Here is a 13,426-nt window from a genome sequence, read left to right as displayed (position 1 = left end):
TTCTTTTTTATTTTAATCATAGTGACTTACATATCGTTCTCAGTAATATTTTAGGTACAAATTAACATTGAGTCAGGGATTTTCCCACCACCGAATTGTCCTCCCTCCACCCCTGTTCCCATCTTGCCTCCCATAGCCTCCACCCTCACCCCTGGGGCTGCTAGAATGAGTGGTCCTCTCTGTGCCTAGCTAACTACTTAGTGATCTTACAACTGTTTGGTCATGGTACCTCCATTGTATCCCCCTCTAATTGGGAGGTGGGACTAAAAATATGGAACTCTTCAAGAATTTGCATGTCATCCTTGCTCAGGGGTCACGCTAATATTCTCTGTATCGTTCCAATTTTAGTACATGTGCTGCCAAAGCGAGCACGCAAATACTTTTCTAAAATGAAATAATTTTTTAAAAAGTAGCAGTATGCTTTTCATAACATTTTATGGCTGCCATTTAAAATTATTTGTTTTACTTCTGTATCAGTTTGCTCTGGAAAACAGTTACTGTATCTAATAAATTTTATATAAAGGGTGTTTAATATAAAAGTGCACCAAGGGGATGGAAGAGTAAAGTAGTTAGGGCACTTACCTTGTTTGAGGCAGATTTCAACCACTCTATCTGGTCACCTGAGTAAACACGGGGAGTAACTCTTGAGTGTAGAGCCAGGAGTAACCCCTGAATATCTTCCGGTGTAGACAAGCCCTCCTGCATAAAAGAATAAATGAAGATGGCTGGAGAGATAGTAGAGTAATTAGAGCATTTGTCTTGCAAAACACAGCCTACATGGTTTCAATCACTGGCACTTCATTTCTCCTCCCAAATTCTGCATGGAGTAATCCATGAACACTGCCAGGTATATTTCTAAAACAAAATAGAACAAAACATAAATAACAAAATAAATGAAAAAGAAGAGGGGGGAATATGGTAGCAGGTGACTGGAAGTTTAATGATAACAAACTAAATCTTGATTCAGAGCAAATAGAAAAGAACAGCAGAAAGATGCTTCTGACTAGGTGATTGTTCCAGGTTATGTGGTGACTAACCCCAAATCTTTATTTTAGTAAATTAATTACTTTCAAACATAACTATGCATGTGATCCTATGAAATTCCAGAAAGCACCATTGAATTTATTCATACTTTCTGTGGTGAATTTTTATACTCACTCTGTAATAACTATAGTTTCCAAAAAAATGTTATTAATGCATAGCATGTGGATTTCATGCTATTAATAATTTATTTCTAGCTCCATCTCTCCACACACAAAACTTTCACAAAAGTAGTGATGGTATTAAAGAACCATAAATCCTAACATTGAGGGAAGATCTACCATCTGAGATGCAAAAGGCCAGAAAGAATATAGTACAGCAAGTAGGCCTCTTGTCTTTCATAAGGCCAACCAGGTTTTGATCCTTGGCAATTCATGTAGGCCCAGAAACCTGCCAAGAGTGATCCCTAAGTGTCAGACTTAACCACCATAGGCTGTCTTATGAAATCAGAAAATAAGAAAACACTTCCCAAAACCTCAGTGAAACAAATATCTTCCCAAGAATACTCATTTAGTTTGTCATTTAGGTTTAAAAGAATAATACAAATTTTCATGGATGAATATAATTGAACTTTGAAACCACTTTTCTAAGAAACATTAAAGGAACTTTTGCAAAGATAAGACAAATTTTTAAACATGCTTCATCTATAACAAAAAATGGCAATAAAATTCTTCATCTCTATAAAACATTTTAAGGGTAAATTGCTGGACTCATCAATCAAGTGACACAAAGTAGTAGGAGGATGAAATCTAAATCTAGCTTACTGCTATGTACAAGAAAGTTAATTGGTCTGTGTAAACACACAATCTAATGACAAACAATTCTCTTAAAAGACCATACTTAAATAAGACAATATAGATCTTTATTTAAAAGGGCATAAATAGTCAGGAATGTAAGTTTTTACACACCCAGGTGTGTGGCACTATGCTCATAAATTACTCATGGCAGGCTTAGGAGACCATATGAGATAGGATCTAACATCATGCTGGCCGTGTTCAAAGCAAATACCTTATCAGCAATACTTTTGTTTTAACCCTAGAAATTGTAATTTTTTAAAGCTTGATTCATCATGAAGAATTCACACTGCTGCTCCAGAACGTGAAAACTGGCAGGCTTTTGCAGAAGCCAGCTCCCCTGTTTGGGACATCAGGCGGGGAAAAGCCACGAATCTACGCCCGCCCAGTGGAGCCCAACTGTGAGTGCTGCTTGTAAATGTTTGTCTACTGTCCTCTTGCATGAAACTATTGGGAGTGGGGCAAAAGAGGCTCCAGCAGAACACGGTCGCTCCGCTTCGCTACGCGGCCGTGCGCTCTTTCTAAGAAAAGAACACCATCGCAACCAGAAGAAAAAAATCACACTAAAAACTGTGCTATAACACAGAAGCTAGCATTCCTCTTCGGACTGTCTTCTCTGTTGAGTGCTCAGGCCTAAGATTTGATCCAGTGTGAGGCTTCACCCACGGAGAACTCCCCTCCCTTAGAGGCAAGTCAGCCCATCCAGAAAGGGCTGAGCCAGAGAAGTGTGCTGCCCACATCATATAGCCAATGAATACCACCACAACACGTAGAAAAACCCAAAATACAAGTGTGACAATGGGGAAACAACACAGGCCAGCATCAGACATAGAGAATGAAGAGGACAATTCTGATGACCAGATAATGACCAACCAACTAATCAACCTCTCAGATAAGGACTTTAGACTAGCAATATGGAAGATGCTCAAAGAACTCAAAGAAACCATGGATAGAGTTGAACAGAACACTAATAAGAACCAAAAAAATATGAAGACAGAAATCACAAAACTCCAAACTGAAATAACATGTCAACTAACAGGCCTGAGAAAGTCAGTAAACGAAGTGAATGACAAAATGGATAAGCTCTGGGACAGGGTATCAGAAGCTGAGAATAGACTTGGTGCTGTGGAAGATGAGATACATAACAATTCCATACAGCAGGAGAGATTAAAAAAAAACTTAAAGCAAATGAGCAAACAATGGAAAAATTAGTCAAAGATTGGGAACAGTTGAAAATAGAAGTCTATGATAAGATCAACAGAAACAACTTAAGAATCATTGGAGTCCCAGAGACCCAGGAAGAAAATTCCCAGGAAGAATCAATGGTCAAGAACATCATTAAAGAGAAACTTCCAGAGCTAAAGAATATAGGTTATCAAATCCTGCATGCTCGAAGAGTACCAACCAAAAGAGACCCCAGAAAAACCACCCCAAGACACATCCTAGTCACAATGACAAATCCCACAGATAGAGACAGAATTCTGAAAACAGCAAGATCAAAAGGGGAAATTACGTTCAAGCAAGCATCCTTGAGATTTACAGTAGACCTGTCACCAGAAACACTCAATGCCAGAAAGCAGTGGTGGGATATTGTGACAAGACTGAATGAAATGAATGCTTCACCCAGAATACTATACCCAGCAAAACTCACTTTCCGATTTGAAGGAAGAATACATGGTTTCACAGACAAAAAGCAGCTCAGAAACTTTACAGACTCCAAACCAGTCTTAAGAGAAAAACTGAAAGACCTAATTTAAGACAAGACTACCCAAAAGACACACCAATTTTGAAATAAAGATGGCGTTAAATCCCAGGACAATTCTTTCTCTCAACGTCAATGGACTAAATGCACCAGTCAAGAGACACAGAGTGGCTAAATGGATCAAAAAAACTCAATCCAACCTTCTGCTGCCTACAAGAAACGCACCTGAATAGTCAGAACAAACATAGACTCAAAATAAAAGGCTGGAGAAAAATTATCCAAGCAAACAACACCCATAAAAAAGCTGGAGTGGCCATACTAATATCAGATAATGCAAACTTTATACTCAGGAAGGTTGTAAGGGACAAAGATGGACATTTTATATTAATCAAGGGGTATGTAGAGCAGGAAGAAATATCTCTCCTAAACATATATGCACCGAATGAGGGTCCAACAAAATATTTAATACAACTGTTGACAAATCTGAAAAATAATATCAATAACCACACAATAATTGTGGGGGACCTTAACACGGCTTTGTCAACACTGGATAGGTCAACCAGACTGAAACCCAACAAGAATATACTAGACCTGAAAAGAGAAATGGAAGAAAGAGGCCTAGTGGATATATATAGGACACTCCATCCCCAGAAACCTGGATACACATTCTTCTCCAATGTACATGGGATATTCTCCAGGATAGACTATATGCTGGCACATAAAACATACCTCCATAATATCAAGAGGATAGAAATTTTGCAAATTACCTTCACTGACCACCAGGCTCTGAAATTATTTGTGAATTCCAAAGGGACTCAGAAAAAACACTTTAACACCTGGAAGTTAAACAACCTCATACTGAATAACCAGTGGGTCTGAGATGAAATCAAGGAGAACATCAAATGGTTCCTGGGAATAAATGACAACAAAGACACAAACTATCAGAACTTATGGGACACAGCAAAAGGAGTGATAGGAAAATTTATAGCTTTGCAAGCACACATCAGGAAGGAAGATGAAGCTTACCTGAGTAGACTAATAATACAGCTAATATAACTAGAAAGTGCTCAACAAAAGGACGCAAAAATAGGAAGACAGAAGGAAATAACAAAACTGAGAGCAGAAATCAATGTAGTGGAAACCCAAAAAACAATCCGAAGGATCAACGAAAGCAGAAGTTGGTTCTTTGAAAAAATAAACAAGATTGATAGACCACTGCCAAATCTAACAAAGAAAGAGAGAGAGAGAAACTTGATAACTCGTATTAGGAATGAAAAAGGAGAGATCACTACTGATATGACAGAGATTCAAAGGGTAAACAGAAACTACTTTGAGAAACTCTACGCCACTAAAAATAAGAACTTGGAAGAAATAGATAAATTCTTGGACTCTTATAATCTTCCACGGTTGAAGGAAGAGGATGTAGCATATCTGAACACCCCAATCACCATTGATGAAATTAAAACGGTAATCAAAGGTCTGCCTTAAAACAAAAACTCAGGCCCAGATGGATTCACTAATGAATTCTTTCAAACTTTCCAAGAGGAACTACTACCAATCCTGGCAAGACTCTTTCATGAAATTGAACAAACAGCAACAGTTCCAAATAGCTCTTATGAAGCCAACATCACCTTGATATCTAAACCAGACAGAGATGCTAAAAAAAAAGAAAATTACAGACCAATATCGCAGATGAATGCGGATGCAAAGATCTTCAACAAAATCCTGGCAAATAGAATTCAATGCCTCATTAAGAAGATCATCCACTATGATCAAGTAGGTTTCATCTCAGGAATACAAGGATGGTTTAACATCCGTAAATCAATCAACATCATACACAACATCAATAACAAGAAAAATAAAAACCACATGATCATATCAATAGATGCAGAGAAAGCCTTTGATAAGGTCCAACACCCATTCTTGATCAAAACTCTCAGCAAGATGGGAATGGAAGGAACCTTTCTCAATCTAGTTGAAGCCATCTACCACAAGCCAACGGCAAATATTATCCTCAACGGAGAAAAACTAAAAGCCTTTCCTCTAAATTCTGGTACAAGACAAGGCTGTCCTCTCTCACCACTCCTATTAAACATAGCACTGGAACTACTCGCTATAGTGATTAGGCAAGAAAAAGATATCAAGGGAATGCAGATAGGAAAGGAAGAAGTCAAGCTCTCACTGTTTGCAGATGACATGATACTCTACTTAGAAAACCCTAAAGACTCTACCAAAAAGCTTCTAGAAACAATAGACTCATATAGCAAGGTGGCAGGCTACAAAATTAACACAGAAAAATCAATGGCCTTTCTATACACCAATAGTAATAAGGAAGAAATGAACATTAAGAAAACAACCCCATTCACAATAGTGCCACACAAACTCAAATATCTGGGAATCAACTTGACTAAAAATGTGAAGGACCTATACAGAGAAAACTATAATACTCTGCTCCAAGAAATAAGAGAGCACACGTGGAAATGGAAATGCATACCCTGCTCATGGATTGGCAGGATTAACATCATCAAAATGGCAATACTCCCCAAGGCATTATACAGACTTAATGCTATTCCTCTAAAGATACCCATGACATTCTTCAAAGAAGTGGATCAGGCACTTTTGAAATTCATTTGGAACAATAAACACCCTCGAATAGCTAAAGCAATCATTGGGGAAAAAAATATGGGAGGAATTACTTTCCCCAACTTTAAACTGTACTACAAAGCAATAGTTATCAAAACAGCATGGTATTAGAATAAGGACAGGTCCTCAGATCAGTGGAATAGGCTTGAATACTCAGAAAATGTTCCCCAGACATACAATCAACTAATTTTGATAAAGGAGCAGGAAATCCTAAATGGAGCAGGGAAAGCCTCTTCAACAAGTGGTGTTGGCACAATTGGATAGCTGCTTGCAAAAAATTGAACTTAGACCCCCAGCTATCATCATGTACAAAGGTAAAATCCAAGTGGATTAAAGACCTCGATATCAGCCTCCAAATCATAAGATATATAGAACAGCACATAGGCAAGACACTCCAGGACATTACAGGCATCTTCAAGAAGGAAACTGCACTCTCCAAGCAAGTGAAAGCAGAGATTAATAGATGAGAATATATTAAGCTGAGAAGCTTCTGCACCTCAAAGGAAATAGTGCCCAGGATACAAGAGCCACCCACTGAGTGGGAGAAACTATTCACTCAATACCCATCAGATAAGGGGTAATCTCCAAAATATACAAGGCACTGACAGAACTTTACAAGAAAAAAAATCTAATCCCATCAAAAAATGGGGAGAAGAAATGAACAGACACTTTGACAAAGAAGAAATACAAATGGCCAAAAGACACATGAGAAAGTGCTCCACATCACTAATCATCAGGGAGATGCAAATCAAAACAACGATGAGATACCACCTCACACCACAGAGAATGGCACACATCACAAAGAATGAGAATAAACAGTGTTATCGGGGATGTGGAGAGAAAGGAACTCTTATCCACTTATGGTGGGAATGCCGTCTAGTTCAACCTTTATGGAAAGCGATATGGAGATTCCTCCAAAAACTGGAAATCGAGCTCCCATATGATCCAGCTATACCACTCCTAGGAATATACCCTAGGAACACAAAAATACAGTACAAAAACCCCTTCCGTTCACCTATATTCATTGAAGCACTATTTTTCATAGCAAGACTCTGGAAACAACCAAGATGCCCTTCAACAGACGAATGGCTAAAGAAACTGTGGTACATATACACAATGGAATATTATGCAGCTGTCAGGAGAGATGAAGTCATGAAATTTTCCTATACATGGATGTACACGGAATCTGAGTGAAATAAGCCAGAGAGAGAGAAAAATGCAGAATGGTCTCACTCATCTATGGGTTTTAAGAAAAATGAAAAACATTCTTGCAATAATAATTTTTAGACACAAAAGAGAAAAGAGCTGGAAGTTCCAGCTCACCACAGGAAGCTCACCACAAAGAGTGATGAGTTTAATTAGAGAAATAACTACATTTTGAACTTTCCTAATAATGAGAATGTATGAGGGAAAGGGAGAGCCTGTTTAGATTACAGGTAGGGCTCAGTTGGGGAGGAGGGAGACTTGGAACATTGGTGATGGGAATGTTACACTGGTGACTGTTGGCGTTCTTTACATGACTGAAACCCAAACACAATCATGTATGTAATCAAGGTGTTTAAATAAAAAATGTATATAAAAAAAAAGAATTCACACTGCTAAACCTATTTGCACCTAATGATGGACCATCAGAATATTGAAAACTCATGCAAATAGACATGAAGAAAGATATTGGCAGCAGTACAATAGGATTTTAATGAGAAAAATTTGTAAAAAAAAAAAAAAAAAAAAAAAAAAAAAAAAAAAAGAACAACAACAACAACAAAACACTGCTCATTAAGGAAGAAATTGAAGAAACATGGCCAATCATACATATATAGGGACTTTTATCCATTAAAAACTTAGTATAAATACTTTCCAAGTTCACACAATGCATTTCCTAATATAGGCTAAATGATACGTTACAAAAGGTATCTTCACAGTCAGGAAAAAGAAAAGAAAGAAAGAAAAAAATAAGAAAAGGAGGAAGGAAAGAAGAAAGAAAAGAAAGAAATAAAGCTGAAAGAAAGATGAAAAATGAAAGAAAAAAGAGAAAGAAAGAAAGAAAGAAAGAAAGAAAGAAAGAAAGAAAAAGAAAGAAAGAAAAAAGAAAGAAAAAGAAAAGAAAGAAAAGAAGAAAGAAAGAAAGAAAGAAGAAAGAAAGAAAGAAGAAAGAAAGAAGAAAGAAAGAAAGAAGAAGAAAGAAAGAAAAAGAAAAGAAAGAAAGAAAGAGGGAGGGAGGGGGGAGGGAGGGAGGGAGGGAGGAAGGGAGGAAGGGAGGAAGGAAGGAAGGAAGGAAGGAAGGAAGGAAGGAAGGAAGGAAGGAAGGAAGGAAGGAAGGAAGAAAGAAAGGAAGAAGAAAGAAAGAAGAAAGAAGAAAGAAAGAAGAAAGAAAGAAAGAGAAAGAAAGAAAAGAAAGAAAGAAAGAAAGAAAGAAAGAGAAAGAAAGAAGAAAGAAAGAAAGAAAAGAAAGAAAGAAAAAAGAAAAGAAAGAAGAAAGAAAGAAAGAAAGAAAGAAAGAAAGAAAGAAAGAAAGAAAGAAAAAAGAAAAAGAGAGAGGAGTTGGAGAAAGTGTGCACTCAGAGATCAGACACACTCAAGAGCTGTTGGAACTGAGATTTATTGGGATTTCTTGTGTAAGCGAAATATTATCAATAGTTGGAAGTTCAGGAAGTCAAGCATGACATATATTTTAGACATATCATTAAACATTATTTGTCAGTACAATCATTAGACAGCCATCTAAACATTATATGTATTTTATAAATTCTTTGTCATCACTTTCATTTATCCTAAGCACAAATTAGAAAAAACACTTATTCTTTTCTTGTATATCATTTTTGCTAGTCAACTATTGATCAACAAAATACAAGCCCATTGTCTATTAATACTATACAGAGGAACTATTGTGAAAAAAGAGGGCAGATGTAATTAAAAGACCACACATTCACATAGCTTTCTACACATTACTAAGTAACTGGCCAAAAATTATAATTATTGATTCTGCCACCTTGGGAAAAATATTATTGTAGGTTTTACTAGCTTGAGAAAAATAGTATTGTAGACTTTTCCAGAAGCTTAGGGTAAATAGGGTGTTTTCCAGCAATTCTTGTTTCTATTAAAGGGGCAAAGGTGCAGTTTTTTTCACCTATTCAGCATTCTTGTTCTCATTATGCATAATGTTTAATAAGCTCACTGTTGTTATCCTGCCAAGTGCTAACTAGGGCACAACTGGCCTTTTCTCAGTAGTGTCTGCCAGTACTGCACCCCACTTTTTAAGGGGAAGCTCGGCCTACACCTCAGCAGTCTTGCTGGTAATCAGCCATCATGACTGTAAGCCAGGGGCTATGGCAAAATTGTGTATGTTATTTTGTAGATAAGAATAGTGATTGTTAGAGAATTATAGCTATTTAAGGCAAAAATATTCTCTTCCTAGTTTAATAATAAAATAATTTATTAGAATATGTAACTGCAATTTTAATGGTACACATGACATAACTAGACACAGGTGTTCCAGAAACTTTATACATCTCAACTTTATAACTTTATTATATTTTCCTTTATTACATCTTTATTGTCAAACAAGATCCTCTCTGATGGTAGCTTCACAATTATTTAAGTTTCCATCCTGCTTCTTCAAGTTAAATAAGAGTTTTTTTTTTTCCTAAGCAGACTCAAACTTGACTATATGTAAAAAATACTGTCAGATAATTGGTAAGGTATCTCAGGAGAATAGACCTAGAAGTTTTTGAAAGACAAAATAAAAAGTACAAGTAAGAATATTATCTCATTAGTAGGTCTAGTCACAGGAAAGAATACTCACTTTACGTCAATGACAGACATAAGATTATAGTCAAACAAGAAACCGAAGTTTGAAAGAGTGGCTCAGGCTTTGGTGGAGGGAAGGGAACATGAAGATAGTGGTGGAAGACTTAAGTAAAACTGGAAAAAAGCAATAGGGAAGAAGAATATTTCAAGAGATGACACAACACATATCTTCTTCCAAGGTAAGTCTAAATGTATATTTTATGGTGATTCTTATTTATTTTTTATTTATATTCTTGTGATCTTATTAACCAAACAGAAAAAGAAATAAAGACATTTTTACGAAGTGTAGGCCCTTGTATCCCTCAAGACCTACTAAGAGTCACTACTGAATATACACACACATGGGCATGCATGCACACACACACGAACAGGAATATGTGTGATTTCTGTTTTTTTGTTTTGTTTTGTTTTTTTTGTTTTGTTTGTTTGTTTGTTTTTGGGCCACACCCAGCAGTGCTCAGGGGTTACTCCTGGCTGTCTGCTCAGAAATAGCTCCTGGCAGGCACGGGGGACCATATGGGACACTGGGATTCAAACCAACCACCTTTGGTCCTGGATCGGCTGCTTGCAAGGCAAATGCCGCTGTGCTATCTCTCCAGGCCCATGAATATGTGTGATTTCTGTGGAAAGCACTTAATGAATGCCATCCTCGTGATTTTTATTATTATGAGCTATTTTACAAATAAAATAAACTGACTACTTAAAGAATGATTAAATTAAGCAATGAAAGTAAAAGGTTCAACCCATCCTATATTTAATTCCCTGCTCATTTACTAACCAGCTACAAGACTACAGAGGAAGCTAGACCAAGTATTACTTCTTTTTTCTAAGAAAAATATCATATATCACCCAATATGTATCTAGTAATTTATTCTTTAAAGGTAAAAAATTTGGCTCTAATATTTAAAAATTTCAGGTAAAGGATGGAGAAACCCTGTATCTCCTAGGCTAAGGGAATTCCCTCTACAATATCCCCAATAATTACTGTGCCCATGCAGGGGAAAAAAAGAAATAATAAAAAGCACAAACTAATAATTTTCCACGTACATATTTATTGATTGATTGTTTTTTTGATGTCTTTAAGTTGTTATAGATATTGAAGTTGATGTCTTCTTTTTTATTTTATATTATTTTTTCTTATCTTTCTCTCTCTTTTTGCATTCCAGCATGATTTGAATTCAGAACCGAACCTATTGTGTGGTGCTTCTCTTTTTGCTGTAGGGCTCACTGGATATTTAATTTGACATTTATTTTTGTATTTTTATAGTGTTTCAATTACCTTTTTCATGTCCTCTCTCAAACTGAGGCTGATAGCCACTAGAAGGACTCTGCCCATTTTCAGCATATTTTTATTAATTTTTTTTGCTTAATCTTTACCCCATTCTATTGCCTTTCTTTCCCTCAAACAAAACCACATAACTCGATTTATCTAGGTTAGTCTCTCAAATAGAGGGAGAATCAAGGGAGGGCACCAGGACCAAACAGATGTATCATCACTGATAGTAAGCTAGACAAAGAGGGGACCTCCTACTGTAGAAGCCTGGGGGGTGATGGTGGGGAACATAGGTTGCAGAAAGGGAATGGGAAGGGGGGAGGACAAATATGGTGGTGGGTATCCCCCTGATTCAATGTCAATATGTACCTAAAATACTAATGTGAAAGATATGTAAGCCACTATGATCAAAATAAAAATTTAAAAAATTCAGGTAAAGGACAAAGTATGGAGGACTCTGTTCTATGGCATATGACGAGAATGAATAACTGTTTTAATCAATGAATAAACATTTTCTAATCAGGATAAGATCATTAAATGTTACCAACAAACCAGACCCTAATATTTTGGAAAGAGAATAGAATTTTACCTAAATTTAGCATATTAAATAAAACATTGGGCTCATATAGAACTGAAGACAATTTGAAAAATAGGTCTGAGAGAGAAAATAAAAGTAAGTCATGTCCAGAGGCAAATACCTCAGGACCATCAATATCCATTAATAAAATGCCAATTTGAATTAAGTCCTGTGTTTTTGCTGTGTCAATATGCTGCCATTGTATAGTGTCCTTTGTGAAATATACACTTGATTAACAAAATCCCTATCCATTGAGCTATATCACTTTGGCTCCAGTGAATTAAATCTTTGAGAAAATTTTTTTCCAATATGTACTAAACATTGCATCAATGACTAGTTGAAAGAATAGTAATATTGTGGTCTCTGTAAACCAGGGACTGTTTACATAGGATTTTGCAACAGAGTGTCAGAGACTCATATTAGTGTCTTCTTTGTGGTTCTAATATATGGGTATAACTTTATTATTCTGTAGATTGCTGTATATTCTCTCTCTCTATATCACACACACACACACACACACAAACACACACACTTTATAGTCCTACATATATTGTTTGTTTGAACACATTTCTGTGCTTGATTTTTAATCAAGGACAGGCATCTCTTGACTGACAGTAATAGCCTGTGACGGTTTTTGGTTTCTGTGGCAGGTTAAACAAAGAGATTATAACTTATCTAAATCACAACAATTTTCTGCCAGCTTTTGTATGGTTGTAGGCTTTAGTGAAATGAACTCTCCAGTTGGGTAAATTAATGAAACATTTATTAAAATTCACATGTTTTAAAGTTATACTTAGCCCCCATATATTAGCAAAGCTGACCTAAAAGAATAAAAAGTTCCTTGTAGTATTCCAAGTAATCATCCCATATATGTCATTGGGTTTAACTTTCTGGTAGCAAGAAATATTTTTCTTTTTCTACACTCTTGGTGCTTCTCAAACAGCTTTTACTGCCAGCTAGTTTCCAGGACTCAGGAAGAAAATAATGAGACCTATCAAAGATGACATTACTTCTCATAAAATGTAACTTCTGCATCAAGGTTTCTTTCCTTAAAAGAAACTGACAGCATGGGCTTTATGATGTCATAGTAATATAGTTTGAATTGAAAATAAAGAAAGAATAGGAGGAAAGAAGAAAGAAAGAGAAAGAAAAAAAAGAAAGAAAGAAAGAAAGAAAGAAAGAAAGAAAGAAAGAAAGAAAGAAAGAAAGAAAGAAGGAAGGAAGGAAGGAGGAAGGAAGGAAGGAAGGAAGGAAGGAAGGAAGGAAGAAAGAAAGAAAGAGAAGAAGAAAGAAGAAGAAGAAAGAAAGAAAGAAAGAAAGAAAGAAAGAAAAAAGAAAGAAGAAAGAAAGAAAGAAAGAAAGAAAAAAGAAAGAAAAAAGAAGGAAAGACAGAAGAAAGAAAGAAAAAAGAAAGAACGAATGGAAGGAAAGAAAGAAAGAAAGAAAGAAAGAAAGAAAATAAGAAAGAAAGAAAGAAAGAAAGAAAAAGAAAGAAAGAAGAAAGAAAGAAAAAGAAAGAAGAAAGAAAAAGAAAGAAGAAAGAAAGAACAAAAGAAAGAATAAAGAAAGAAAAGAATAGAAAAAGAGAA

At 36.0% G+C, this 13,426-nt stretch overlaps 1 non-coding gene across 1 annotated transcript; it reads right to left on the bottom strand.

Moving 5' to 3' along the window:
- Positions 1-265: 265 nt before the first annotated feature.
- On the bottom strand, positions 266-372 carry LOC126015227 (U6 spliceosomal RNA). The gene has a single exon (XR_007498114.1). It is a non-coding gene; the product is annotated as a U6 spliceosomal RNA (small nuclear RNA).
- Between the last annotated feature and the right edge of the window lie 13,054 nt (positions 373-13,426).

This window comes from Suncus etruscus, chromosome 7 (assembly GCF_024139225.1).
Source record: "Suncus etruscus isolate mSunEtr1 chromosome 7, mSunEtr1.pri.cur, whole genome shotgun sequence".
Taxonomy (NCBI): Eukaryota; Metazoa; Chordata; class Mammalia; order Eulipotyphla; family Soricidae; genus Suncus; species Suncus etruscus.
Note: the sequence above shows the minus strand (reverse complement) of the source record. Positions and strands in the feature narration are given on the sequence as shown.